A 15,537-nucleotide genomic window follows, 5' to 3' on the forward strand; every position below is an offset into this window, starting at 1 on the left:
ACCAATGCTGCAATTTGATCGACACTGGGTAACATCATGCCTTGTGAGCTGTGGCTGATCCAGCAAGGAAGCAAAGGTGTAATTGCTAAAGCAGTCACTGAATGGGAATTTTGTTTTATTACTGCAGCTTTTATTTTTAAGTTGTGAGAATCTATTGGCAAGAACAAGAATTTCAAAAACCATGTGATGAGTGGGACATGGTTGCATGCAGGATATATTTACTATTGTAGCAGTGAAATCAGATGTTATTAAATCTGACATGATTCCAGTAACACTCACAAATACACATACATACACGCACCAGTCAATAAAAGCACACCATTTACCTGTTGCTGCTCTTCTGGAGGGAAGCCTCAGACGGTTGGAACTTCTGACTCCGAAGACAGCAGTCTCTACCTTGTCACAGAGTAGTATGGGTCAGAGAGACTGCTGACCCCACCCACTCTGTAGCAACGCATAAGTGATGGACATTCATCTGTGGGCACTTCAGGTATAAAGCTATCACTGACACTCCACCTCATTATGAGAGGGAGGGCCTTGAGGACCTCTGCCGAGCTGATGAGGTCACACCCACAGGAGCTGTTACATCCTCAGCCCAACAAAGGTCAGCCCAGGCAGCGAGGAACCTGTGCATTTAGTGTATGTCTAGTTCATGGATGCCTGACCTGAAAATAACGAGCGTCTGTCAGGCTGCTCTTTGCTCTGCCTGACAGACACTCTTTATGTCTAAAAGATGTGTGGGTGCGGCCTCTCCATCCTTAAGGACGTGCTGCTGCTGAAAGTGAGGGCACTGTGGAGATAACATCTGGGCGCCATCCACAAAGAAGCGGCAGTAGATATCAGCTTGTGGTAGGAGGTGGTCCGTCAGTGTGTTCGTCGGCGTGGTGGCCTTCAAGCCTGGGCCCTACTCCTATACCGTGCACCCAGGCTAAGAACCTGGTGTATGGTTGGATTCAAACCTGACCTTTGAAACGCACACTCGACGTATAGCGGGGACGTGTTTTGGAGTACTTAAGGGCATACCGAAAACCATGGATCTACTTCCTATAGAGGCCAGGAAGCCCTGGTGCATGCACTTGTTACTTCCCATTTAGACTATGGCAACATACTTTATCTGGGTGCCATTGCTAAATGCCTAAACAAACTTCAGGGGCTGCAGAATGCAGCGGCAAGGTTGGTCCTCATTCAACCCAGGAGGGCTGCCTCTAAAAGTGCCTTAAACGTCCTTCACTGGCTTCCTATTAGGAAGAGAGTGATGTTTAAGGCTCTTTGCACGCGTCATCGCATTATCCAAGACAGTGGCCCTGTGTATCTGCGGAATCTCCTGACCCCGTATACGCCTGCATGGCCTCTTAGATCAAGCGTGACTGGCCTGCTGTCAATCCCGAAGGTCAAGAAGGCCAGGATGGGTGGTAGGTCCTTCCGACTTTTGGCGGCCCAGAGTTGGAATAAACTCCCTCTGAACCTCCGGTTAGAGTCATCTGAAATGAAGTTTAGGAGGGATCTTAAAACTTACCTGTTCTCTTTTTAAAAGCTGTGCTCTGATGCCGTCCTTTGCTTATGGCTATGCCTCCTCCACTTACCTTAGCGCGGGGACACGCCGATTGGCGTAACCAGGTGCTTTATAAAATTCCTTATTATTATTATTATTATTATCAGGAAGCTTACGCCACCAAGCCAAATTGTGGTTCAGTGGCAGCCGTGCCAGCCTCATGGCATTGTGAATTTGCCACTGTACTTAAATTGTTTGCTATTTCTATTATGCCGACAAAACATTTACTCATCGATACTAGAACACATTATTTTTCTTTGCTCAGATCGAAGAAATAGGAAGCTTTAGCAGGGGCAGTGGTACCTGAGGAGCTGCACGTTTGTCACTCTTTTCCTAATAAATGACAAGCAAACACTCTCTTGGCGCTGCATAAGCCACACATAGCTGCTGTCTTTGACCTAAATAAATATGTTGCAACACATCAATGCCAAATATTCTTAACTTTTTAATGAGTACATTTGCTGAGTTATAGCGAGTCTTTTAGGATTCATTATTAAATCATGTAAACGTCTTCAATTTTAATTTCTAAATTACATTCCCTAAATCTCTTAGGGCAGATCAATACATCGTTTTTCTCTGAGCAGTTGTGCCCTCTCTTCACTTAAGTGTGACTAATACCTGCATTTCTTAGAGTATATAACACTAACATTAAAAAGCTGTGAGAATCAGGATCCAAGTAGTTTAATGACGTCACTCTTTCCTTTGCTCAATGAACATTTACCTACACAAATTTTAAATGGGCAGGTTCTTGAAACTATGTTAAGAAATTAATGTTCACTCTTACAACCGGTGGTGTTGATTCAATATATCAGGGCCCAGATATACTATAGTTATGTGTCAGAGTTGCATCATTTTTCTGACACAGCCCTGACGCAAAACCATTTTGGGTATTTACTAAGCCATGCAAAGCCACTGTGTCGTTTAGTGAACACAAAACGTTGCCTTGCTTCACTTTGCCTCAGGTAGGAGTTAAATGAGAGGAGCATGGGCGTTCCCATGCATTCACCCATGTATTTTGACTCAAACCGGGATTTACAAAGACTTATAAACCAGGGTTTGGCACCGAAAAGGTTTGCCTACCTAACAGAGGTGTAAAAAGGACAAATATCTGTACTTGTCCTTTCTACTTCGTTCCATGTGTGTTGCATTCTGCAGCACAGATAGAACATGGAATAGGCTTCTAAGGATTGTTTTGTGCAGGAAGGGATCAGCAATTGCACCAGTGGTGGCTAGAATGTGAAAAATATGGTTGGGCGTGATGGAGCGAGCTTTAGAAAATATTTTATTCTAGCTCGTGATGTCATACTCTCATAACATGAACTAATCAATTAATGAGTTTTGTTTATTGAAAATAGTTCAAATACAACATATAGTATCTATTCACCTCATGATTTCTTATGGGCCTGGTATTGATTGGTAAGTGTAAGTGTGATAGTGGATTATGACATCATTTATAAAGAATTTTAGTTGCTGCGCTTCATCAGGCGCTATCAGGTACAGCTCACCATAAATGCGGTAGCATGCCCAGTCCGGCACTTCTCTTCCGGCAATCCCAATCCGTGTGCACAAGAGCAGAAAAGGGAAGGACTTCGTTCCTACTCAGTGGAACACGAATCCAACCAATCCTAGAGCTCCTGTCATGCTGTTTTCAGCATGAAAGCAGCTCCAGGATTAGTTGGAGCTGGCTCACCCAGTGCTTATTTTGACGCTGGGGACCTGTGTCAGCAATCCCCAGGCTGTTTTAAGGACCTTAGATTTCTGGGTTTACAGTGCTTAAGTCAGATAGGATGGCCACCAGGCCAACCCAACATGTGCACTGCAGACCAATGCAATCATCTTGTATTTGCAGGATTCAACCCCCGCCCAGCTCAAGTGGTGGCAAAATAAAATGGCATTAACATGTCATTTTATTTATTTGTGTTTGCCTGCTGTTCTCGCAGCAGGCAGGCAATGCTCCTCCACTCTTTAGGAGGAGCAGCCCCTGTACTACACAAAAACAATCCTGTCCGTAACACGGACACTCTTGCACCATGTTGAAAAGTTGCCAAAGCTGGTGCTAGGCAGCACACGATGCGCCAGGGCAAACAGAGAGCAGAAACGATCCATATCTTTGTAAATATGGAGTATTTTTGCTCTCTTCCTTTCACACAATGCAGAACAGCAAGTTTCCTTGCTGCCTCATGTTATGTTAAATAATATTAATTGTGCCCCAACATGTCTATATAGCCCTTAATTTCTTCCAAAACCTAAGTTGAAAAGCAAGGGAGCAAAGAAGCGTAGAGCTTAAACTGATAAGAGATGAGTCATGTTGATTTAGGAAGCATTCCTTTAGGTGCATTGTTGCTATGCTTCTGCTTTGTAAATTGTACCCTCTGCTTGTCTGGAGTCTTCTTATCAGGGACCACTGAAGGAACATTAGAATACACTGCTAGGGATGGGGGCCGATGCAAGGAAAAGATACATGGCACAGATACATTTTACGACACAAATAAAACCATCACAGTAAACAGATACACAGGCAATTGAATATAAAAATCAAGTTAAACATTTATTTTGGTCTAAGGTGGACTATGCAGTGAAATCAAGCATACTAAATAGTAGCTAAGCTGAAAGGAAAATGCAGTCAAAAAATATGTATTCTTAAAGTACTTAATTGGAATATTGGCTGAAGGAGAGGCTCCTTGGGAGTTTATAGTGTATTTAAAAAAATGTATGTATCTAGCAGAACTGATCTTTTACAGTTTTACTGAATGGTAGATATGTTTATTGATTGATTATTTAAAATCTTTACCAAAAGAGAATGCACAATATAAAATTTCAGTTATACTAATACAGTAAAAGTAAAATAAGCGATAATTTCATAATCTTAAAAATTCAGAAATATAAACAGTATCATAGTTAATTTTTTTTAAAAATTCAATTCGTTTCCATGCACTTATTAAATATTTTGAGAGGGCAGAGTTAATATGTATATCTTCCAAGCAAAGACATTGGATTAGTGCTTGTCTCCATGTCCTTATTGATCTTTCATTGAAATGCCTTTTTGAAAGTGTTAATCTTTCATTTTTTAGTTCCGGCAAAGGCACAATAGATGTATGATGCTTTCTTCTCCTGCATTACACAATCGACATGATATATTATTTTCAAGATTTTTCCATGGCAGTGCATGAGATTCTCCGGGCAGGATTCCGAACCGGGCTTTCATGAATATATTTTTATATTTCCAAGTCCAAGCTGTATTCAAATATTTTTGCGGACTCTTTTTTTTGTAACTGTTTATTATAGACCAAGCATGTTTCCTTTTGACCAGGGACTCTTGGTCACTTATTACAGATAAAATATCAGTTGTCTTATTTACAATTTTTTAAAAAGATTATGAGGAATAGTGGTCAACCAAGTCTCCTTAAGCCCAAATTAATCCAAAGCCTTCTCTTTTACAGTTCCATTCTACAACTCTTCAAAGCTTCTGCTAAGTAACTTGAATTTGCATTTGGCAAAACTGTCATTGTTCTGTTGGTATCCCTAGACCCAAAGAATATACATTTGGATGAAACCCTGGCAACAGGAACATGTTTTAAATCAGCAAAGCTTAAACACTGCTCTATTTTACCATATGGGCCATCAAATTCAATAGTGCATTCCCATATATTCATACCAGGATGGGGTTTCTCTACTGACCCTTCTTGCTAGCCAATGTTCTCCAGTTTAATTTGAACTTACAAAGTCTCAACATGTAGCAAAGCATTTCAAACTGTGGCTATATTATTTCTCTGAACCAGGGGACGAGATTGTGACCTCCAATATCTTAGAAACGTAAGATCAGGGTTTCTAGAACTGCTTTTCATGTCAAAAGCTGCCTGATATTGTGACTTCCCTAGTCACCCCATCCAACCCCAATTTTGCATGTATCACAGACAATCAATACATTCTGTGTCCCTCTTTTTTATTTTCTTGGTAGGTTGAATGGATGGAATGTTTTCACTTTGTGAGGAGCTAGATCTTGATCTAATTATTAAGGCCAGCAGGGAGTAATTCGGAATGGTACAAAATATTTACCTTCCAGATAGATGTGGCTGTTTTCTGTCAACTGAGATGTTCATACACTTGAGCTTTTGTACAATAGACCTTGTTGTGAAGTGCTGGACTTCATGTTTCTCTGCTGCAGTACATGTGGTATGCACGCCTGGTGGGAGGAACGCTTGTGAAATCCCCTGTTCATGAAGGAGAATCAGAAAGAGGCCACTTGAAGAAACTCATGAAAAGAAGAAACTGGTGTGGACGTCCCCCAAGTAGAATGATGGTTGCCGTCTATAATGCATGTTTGCGTTCCATCTTGATATCAATCAATCAATTCTTACAGCTCTTGGGCCACTAACCGCAGCGCACATGAGAGGTCATCTTGGAATCAAGCAGCTAGCTACTTACTCTCTATGGCTCGTCATGCTTTAATTGCAAGCAGTAGCTACTGGAAATGGGTTTCAGAGCTCCGAGTGAGTCAATAGGAGTTCAATTCCTAGCAGAAAAAGTGCTTATTATTACATTTTAATAATATATTTTAATATATCGATAGCACTAAAATCAATATTACTTAATTTTAATATAATACACACTATGTAATAGCTGGTGTCACTCAATACATTTCAGATTTTTATTGTTTCAGTATTTGCCCACCTAAATATTGATGCACATTCCTGTGCATTCATCTTGATCTACATTTGCCACACATTCAAACTGGTAGTTTTGGAGTGCTGTGAAGAATTTCGCAATGTGAAGAATTGATGGTAGTTGGGGCTGTATTACAAACTACTCAGTTGTGTTGGAATTTTTGTACATATTTAGTGCTGGGCCATCTGGCCAATCCCCGCTGCCATGGCTATTGGTAGAGTGGTGCGTCCAAGGCCATCGACGACCTGTGCTTGACCCCAGTTACTACAGGAAATTGGGAACTGGTTTTGTATCATTTTTAATTATTTGGGGGGAGGGGCGGGGCGGTTTGTTAACGCTGGTAGCTGCTTGTGGCCCCAAAACTGCATTTTGGGTTAAAAAACCTGGAGTCCACAAAGTTGTTATTTTTTTTATTTGGGCCCCTGTGGTAGCTCTGCATTTTTTTTCCAGTGTTGACTCCAAAGGTCGCCCCTTTTCACTCACACCAGAAAGAGGACATGCAGACTGAGCCTCATAATATTTCCTGAGTTCAGATAGTCAGTTAGAAGCCTCGGGTTTCCAGATCTGCAGAATGGACATGGTGCAAAAATCTCCCTAGCCCAATCACAATTCTTTATTTTTTAAATCTTTTAAATGCCCACCGGACACATTTTGGTAACACTAGTTTCTATAATCTTACTTAACAGATTTACACATAAACCAGCTAAGGCAATTCCTTGAGTAAAGTTCTGTGAGTAATTCTGTTCAGTTATTTTTTTTATATAGTAAAGAAAAACGATTCGTAATGAAGTGAAAATGGGACATGTACATTTTTTACCCCCCCTCCCTTTTTACTTCCCCTTTGGATAAATCTGCATGAAAGTTAGCATGACAACCTGAAAACAAAGTTGGTAAAGTGTCTGCCTATTCATCAAGTAGCTCTAAAGTTATTTTCAAAACCCCAATAAAGTTTTACATAAGAAATCATGGGCTAGATGTAGGTAGGCTTTTACCGGTCGGTAGCTGCCGAATTCGGCCGTTACCGACCGGTAATAGCCTTTTCCTATGTAGGAAGCTTTTTTACCGATTCGGTAAATAACGAATCGGTATTTACCGATTCGTTATTTACCAAATCATCATTTACCGATTCGGTATTTACCGAATCGGTAAATGAGATGTAGGAAGCACTGTAAACAGTGCTTCTGAGCTTTAAGAATTCGTTATTTACCTCCAACTATGAGTTGGTGGTAAATAAGGAATTCCTATGTAAATGCATAAATGTGCATTTACACCTGTGCCATTTGACAGACATACATGCCCTTAGGGCATGTATGTATGCCACATGTGCACACCAGCACTAATCAGGGGTGCAACAGGGTGTCAAAGTGACACCCTGCCACCCTTGACTTTTTCCCAATTTTACCGAATCTGTAATTACAGATTCGGTAATTGACATTCATTCCTATGGGCCTCAAGGCCCATAGGAATGAATGGCAAATACTGAATCGGTAAATACCAATTCGTTAAATACCGAATCTTACCGATTCGGTATTTTTTACCGAATTATTATCTACATTGCAATTACCGATTCGAAAATACTGAATCGGTAAAATTCGGTATTTTCAAATCGGTAATTTACAATTACCTACATCTAGCCCCATGATTTTTCTCTGATGTTTTTGCTAACTCTATATTATATATCTTATTATAACACTTAACATATATTTAAGATAACCTTGGAAGTATGCTTAATGACCCACAGCTAAAATACAGTTATGGTCACAATTTAGAACCTGAAAACGACAGAAATTTCAAAGTTATCATTGGATCCACCATTGATCACTCACAAAACAGCCATAGAAACCAAACCTCGCACACCAAATGTAACGCTCAATAATATAAACAAATTAAGTGCCTCATTTATGAGGCCCTACCGGCACTTTTGCACCTCTGGAATGTCACTTTTGTGACGTTCTGGTGGCGCAACGTGCCACTGGCATATTGATAAGGCCACGTAAATCCAAGTTATTTGGCTTTTCATGGACTTATAAATATGTGCCCCTTTCACACAGAAAACTGCGTGAAAGGTGCATTCCTTGGGTGTTGCTGTAGGAGTTCCCAGCAACATCCATGGCTTTTTGACACTGCCCCAGATTTACGAGAAAACCTAAGTATGATGCAGTGCCAAAAGTTTATTCCTCCCCAGCGGAGGTGTATGGGAGGCACAACGAGGATAAATACCTTCATTTCTCCTCGTTTTCCTCTTTGTAATTTTGATAGAAAGAGGAAAAAGCCTCTTGTGATTGTTTTTTGTGCAGGAAGGTTTACCTTACTGCAAAATAAAATCATCCCCGCAACACAGGCACCTTTGCATTATTGTGCAGAGGTGCCTGTGTTGGCACACAGCAGCCAATTGTGCGTCGGCGCAGGGGAAAAGGACATGAATGCACTGTATCTAATAGATATGGCGCAATCCTGCACTTTTCTTTTGCCGTAGGGCAGTGCAGCAGCAAGGCCTGCTGCGCAGCCCTATGGCAAAACACCCATAAAAGAGGCCCTACATTCTTTTGATTTTAAACTTGAAATATATATATTATATTTTAGTGTTCAAAATTAAGATTAGGTTAGATAATAAAGATTTCATAACCTAAAAAATGAATAATTAACTCATTTTTTAAAAACAATTAAATAAAATTGTTAAGCTTTTCATATGCTTTAAATAATTTTAAATAAAAACGCTATTTATTCAATAAATGTAATAAATATTCACTAAATATTTCAATCATAGTGAGGGTGAGTTTCTAAAATTGAGATTAAAAATATTTATTTAAGAAACATATATTAATAATTTATTTAACGTTTTAATTTATGATTTCTAGGTTACTAATGATTATTTTCAATAAATTAGCATTTTTGTCTGTTAGTAAATTTGTTCCATATTTTTTTTTTCAAATACATTTAATTTTTCCCTTCATATTTTTCCATAAGGAGATCTCCACCCGATGGTGGTGATCTCCACATATATGAGCAAAGTTACTAGTAGTAACTTTTCTCTTGCAAATTCTATCTTAGACAGCTCTACCCCCTTAACTGAGGAATTTGAGGTATGTAAGCCAGCACTTTGGTGTTAATCTACACTTGAAATAGTGCAATGAAAAACTGCAAGAATAAATTTACACATGAGTAAATCTATAACATTTAAAATTTGCCTTTGTGAATAGGGCCCATTATGCTTATAGGTGTAATTACTTATTGGTATAAATATTGAGATGAGCACTTTTTCCAACAAGGCCTGTGTATTATTTTAATTAGTTGTACCAACAGACTTTGTTCTTGGGTTCGAAGACAGTCAGTGGACTATAGATATGTCTAACATTTTAACCTTTTCAAGACCATCCTAAAACAGTTTTTCAGCACTTATTTCTCAAAAACAATTTAATATATTTACACCAAACCAGACAGGCATTGGCAAAGCCAATAGGTTTTGCCTACACTTTGCCATTGTCTTTTAGCCATGCTGTGCAGCAGCATGGAGTGGAGTAGAGTAGAGTGGAGTGGAGTGGAGAGTCATGATGTTGAGTGGAGTAGCTTTGAGAGGAGTGGCATAAAGTAGAGTAGAGTGAAGTGGCATAGAGTAGAGTGGCATAGAGTGATGTAAAGTAAAGTGGCGTACAGTGAAGTGGCATAGAGTAGAGTTGAGTAGAGTAGAGTGGTGTATGGTGGAGAGGGGAAGACTAGAGTGGAAAGAGGGGAGTGGTGTGGAGGGGCATAGAGTGGAGTAGAGTAGAGTGGCATAGAGAAAAGTGGCATAGAGTAGAGTGGAGTACAGTAGCTTGGGGTGGAATGTCATAGAGTGATGTGGGGTAGAGTGAAGAGGCATGGAGTACAGTGGGATGTATGACGTAACAACGCATGCTTTTACCACGCATGCCTTTACAACGCGGATTTTACAACGCATGCCTTTACAACGCATAGTGCTATGGGGCGCTGGATAGTGAATAGTTTAATTTACTATTCCAACTTCAGTCCCCGTGGATAGTAGGGAAGGTGTTGGATAGTACATTAAACCTATTCTCTATACTAGAGCGCCCCACAGCGCAATGCGTTGTAATGGTTTGCATTGTAAAAGTTGCGTCGTAATGGTAGTGCGTTGTAAAAGTTTCGTTGTAAAGGTTGTTTACCAGTACAGTGGCATAGAGTAGACTGGAGTAGAGTAAGGTAGAGTAGAGTGGTGTAGGATGGAGCGGCATTGTGCAGAGTGAAGAGGGATATAGAAGAGTAGAGTGGTACTGTGTGGAGTGGAGTGGCATGGCATAGAGTAAAGTGGCATGGATTACCACACAGTGGAGTGGCATACAATTGCATACAATGGAGTGGAGTTGCATGTAGTGGAGTGGCATAGAGTATAGTGGATTGGCAAAGAGTGCAGTGGCATAGAGTGGCGCAGAGCAGTGTAGGGTGGCGTAGAGTCAGTGGCATTGAGTGTTGTGGCATAGAGTAGAGTGGTGTAGAGTACAGTGGCATAGAGTGGTATAGCATAGAATAGAGTGGTGCAAAGTAGAGTGCAGTGGCATAGAGTACAGTGGTACAGAGTGCAGTGGTGTAGAGTAGTGGTTACCAACCTTTTGACTCTTAAGGACGCCTTCTGAGTCCCTACTGGAAGCCGGGAATCCCCAAGCAGAAAATACACAAACAAGTACACACCAAACAAATACTCGAATTACTAAAGATGTTATTATTTTATATTGAAAAAATATGCAAAAATTGGTGCTGCATCTCAGTAACTAACTTTTCAATGTTTCAAGAGCCCATGCAATCTGCATAACAAATTGAGGGGATTCACTTTTCTATTATTACATTTAGTTATTGGGTTGGATGGTGAGAAATATTTTCTATGCCACTGAGAAGGGAGAAAGAAGGCACTAGGTATGTGATATGTCCAGATGACCATAAGAGACTGGGTAGCAGAGATTAAGCATGTAGAGGTAAATATTATATCAATAGTAGGGCCAACTGTGTGAGGGATAGGAGGATATATTTTTGAGAGACCAAAAGTAGTACATGAGTCAAGCACCTTATTAGTGGCAAGTGTATTGGGACATCAGACCAGATCATTCAATTGCATGAATTAAATCCAAAGGTTTGAGAGCATATTAAGAAATGCAATTAGTAAATTTAACACTCCCGCGCCCATGAACTCTGCGACACCCTCTCAGACCACTTTCACTGCAAGATTGCACCTATCTACAATAACTTTGACCCCCAACCGATTGCTCTCAAACTCAACTACCTCTACCAACCAGCGCATACCAGCCAAATGATCACCACTTGATCTCCGCTCACCACTCAGACCACCACAGCCATCATGTCATCCATCCATTCCGGGGCACCCACCAACCCCTGCCCTCGCCATCTCTTCAACCTCGGATCCAAAGGAATCAGCATGGAACTCATCAGCATTAACAACACTTTCATCTCCACAGCAGCTTCCCCAAACAAAAAGAAACATGCAGATTTCGGACCCATCCTAAATGAACCATCCGCCGACCCCAGCTACCTCAAATTTATCGACCGATCTCCTTGCGTCCCTACCCTGGCAAAGTATTCAAGAAGGCCATCAACCAACAGCCCAACAAATACCTGAAAAACATCCACTTACTTGATACCTCTCAATCAGGATTCCATGCCAAGTACAGCTCTGTGAATCGCTGCCACAGATGACATCAGAAACCTCCTCTACAACAGAGATACGGTGACCCTGATCCTACTTGACTTCTCGGCTGCTTTTGATAAATATATCCTCTCTGCATCATCTACATACAGCAAAACGCCCTCAAGTGAGTTGCTTCCTTCATGTACAGGGCGCACACAGAGCATCCAGCTGCCTACCTTCACCTCCGAACCCAAGCACATCATATGTGACATACCCAAAGGAGCCTCCCACAGTCCCACCTTGTTCAACATCTACATGACCCCCCTCGCAGACATCGTCCGATCCCACTGCTTTAACAAAATTTCCTACGCCAACAACTCTAATCCTCTCACTCACGAATACCCCTTCACCACCAAAACGAATTTCTGCAACACCATGACCAAAGTAGCCAACTTTATTAGAGACAACTGTCTTAAAATCAACTCTGACAAGACAGAAGTGTTGATCTTTGGGAAAAACACTTCAATTTGGCACCACAGCTGATGACCAGATGACTCCGACCGACACCCACACCAACAGACCATGCGCAAACCTAGGCATCATTCTCGACTCCGAATTGACCATGAAATGACAAGTCAACACAGTTGTCTCCTCCTGCTTCCACAACCTCCACACCGCTCTGTAGAATCTTCAGGTGGATCTCAATCTACACCAGAAAGACTGTCACCCAGGCCCTCGTTACCTGGCCCCTCGACTAAAGCAACCCTCCGTACAGAAGCATCTCCATTCAGCTCCTCAAAAGACTCCAGACCATACAGAATCTCCTCAAACAGACGCACATCACCCCCAACCCTAAAACCTCCTCTGGATCCCCTTCCAGAATATGATGCAAGTTCAATATCCTCATGAATGCCTACAAATCTCTACACGATCAAGGACCGGCCTACATCAACCACCGGCTTAACTTCCATCTACCCGCAAGACACCTGCACACTTCCTCACTTGCCCGCGTGCACAGCTCCGCATCCATAGCATAACATGTGCATTTGTAAAGCGCACGTTAACCCCGAGGTCTCTTGGCGCTGAATAACATGTTTATTGTTACCCAACTCAATAATACTCGTTTATCGACCTCAGATGGATGAAGGGCTCAGTGGACCCGCCTGGATTGGAACCTGTAACCATGAGGTCGAACACAGGCCCCTGCCGTTGATGCATTAGTCCACTGAGCCACCAGACCGGGCCACAGTGGAGGCAGCTTCTTCTCCTACATTGCTGCCATGACCTGCCATCTTCTAATGGTATGCTCTCTGGCAGACTTCAGAAAGAAACACAGTACCCAGGCTTTTCGAAGGAGACGTCACACCCAGAGCATCCAGATACCCCTAGGGGTGACAGTGCTGCGCTGTACACATGCTGATTGATTGATTCATTGAACACCATACACAGAGGATGATCCAGGAGGCTGGTAGTCCAGAATACCCATAGCAGAAATGTTAATAGAGAAGAAAGAAAAATGTTGATGTTTAAGTAGGGTCTACAGATAATGGTAATGCCTCTGCCCTATTTTAAAGGTGGTTTAATCATGATATTTTGCACCCTGTAGCAATGCCATCATCATGTCAGGATGAATGTTTCCTTGGTCCATGTTTCAGTAAGAAAAACCAAAGCAATTTGTAGGTCATCCATGGCATCAACAGTTAGTTCTAAAAATCTACCCTTGAGGCCATTTCAACCAGGGTAATAATTTTAGAAAATCATTATCATTTGGAGAATTCCCTAGGGAACAGACATTTTAGGCGCATTTTTAAAATGTCAGCTTTCATGCAGATTTCAAATTTCCTCTAACCAAACAACCACAACTCTGAACAGCACTTCGCCCAAAATGAGAATAAGGCCAGCAGTAGACAAGTGGAGTGGGACGCCTTTAAGGTGGTACTGAGAGGGGTAGCAATGGGCACAAAAGTGGGGGTAAAGCATCTGATACTCGACAGACTGAAAGTGGTGGATGGAAGTCTGGCAGCACTGGAAAATGAGGCCGCTGGTACGGACGGCATTCTCACACAGTTACAGGAGGCCAATATAGAACATGCAGAACTACTAGAGGAACTACGGGTAATGGACTTCAGGGAATACACAATCAGACAGCACGCACAAGCAGATAGGACAGGAACGCTCCTTGCTCGGGTGACACGGAACGCCCCAGAGAATGCCCCTATCACGGAAATACTAGACAGACACGGGACACTTGCACAAACTCAAACAGATATCAACCTAGTGTTCCAGCACTATTACACGGCCCTGTACGGCACGCATGCCCCACTGTCGACGCACGATTTAGAGTTGTTTTTATCGACTCTGAGTGTACCACAACTGACTGCGGCGCAGCAAAAGGACCTCGCGGGCCCTTTAACGCTGGCAGAAGTCAGGCAAGCAATAAAGGCTCTTCCGCGCAACAAAGCACCCGGGATAGACGGACTACCGGCCGAATTTTATCTCACCTATATAGACCTGTTGGCTCCCCGCCTGCTAAAGGTATACACAGAGGCACTAGACAGTAATGGACTGCCAGAGTCGACATTGCAGGCACTAATAGTGTCCATGTTGAAACCCGGTAGGGAAGCCCTACATCTAGAGAATTATAGGCCCCTGTCACTCCTAAATACAGATTACAAAATCCTCAGTAAAATATTAGCAGCCCGGCTCGCTCCCTGTATCCCGGACATCATACATCCAGATCAATGCGGATTTGTACCGGGCAGGTGTACCGCTCTAAATCTTCGAAGATTGAATCAGCTGATGCTAGAGGACGCTATAGGGCTAGACACAGAGGGATGCATAGCCCTGGATTTGCGACAGGCCTTCGACTCGTTGCGATTGGACTACATGTTCGCGGTCATGAAAAGCTTCGGGATACCACAGGCATACATAACTTGGGTAGAATTGCTATATCATAATCCTACTGCTCGGGTAAGGACCAATAGGTATATTTCTGCACAATTTGAAATATCGAGGGGCACCCGACAGGGCTGTCCGCTCTCTCCATTACTCTTTATAATTGCAATGGAGCCTCTGTTGATTAAGGTGAGAACTAAGGTTGCCTCACTTGGGATCGCCCGCCCTAATGCCCATCATATTGTCTCGGCATACGCGGATGACATACTGTTATTCCTCAATGATGTGCGTGCCCCCTTGCAAACGGTGTCGGACATTTTTCGGGACTTTCGCGGCCTGTCGGGATTAGAGATCAATGGATCCAAATCCTATGGATATAGCTTCCGTGGGATTTTGACGGACCCGCACATCCAGTTCGAGCCGTACCATTTTGTCATGGCTCCTACAACGTTCAAGTACTTGGGTATACAGATCTTTAGAGAGGAGGCAGACATGCTGGATGGTAATTTGGGAAAAGCCCTAGCGTCCCTGAGGTCACAGGTGAAGTTCTGGATCACTTTACCCTTGTCTGTGGCGGGTAGAGTGTCGATCACTAAAATGGTGGTGCTGCCACGGTTGTTGTATTATTTCACGAACCTTTTGTTGATGATACCCATGTCCTTCTATGAAGCCTTGAATACGTTACTAACGGAATTAGTCTGGGGGTTGGGAAGGAGACGCATTAGCCTAGCTAAGCTACAACTCCCAACGGACAAAGGTGGTATGGGGGTACCCGATCTGATCGCATATGAAT

The sequence above is a fragment of the Lissotriton vulgaris genome, chromosome 8 (genome assembly GCF_964263255.1).
Source record: "Lissotriton vulgaris chromosome 8, aLisVul1.2, whole genome shotgun sequence".
NCBI classification, from domain to species: domain Eukaryota; kingdom Metazoa; phylum Chordata; class Amphibia; order Caudata; family Salamandridae; genus Lissotriton; species Lissotriton vulgaris.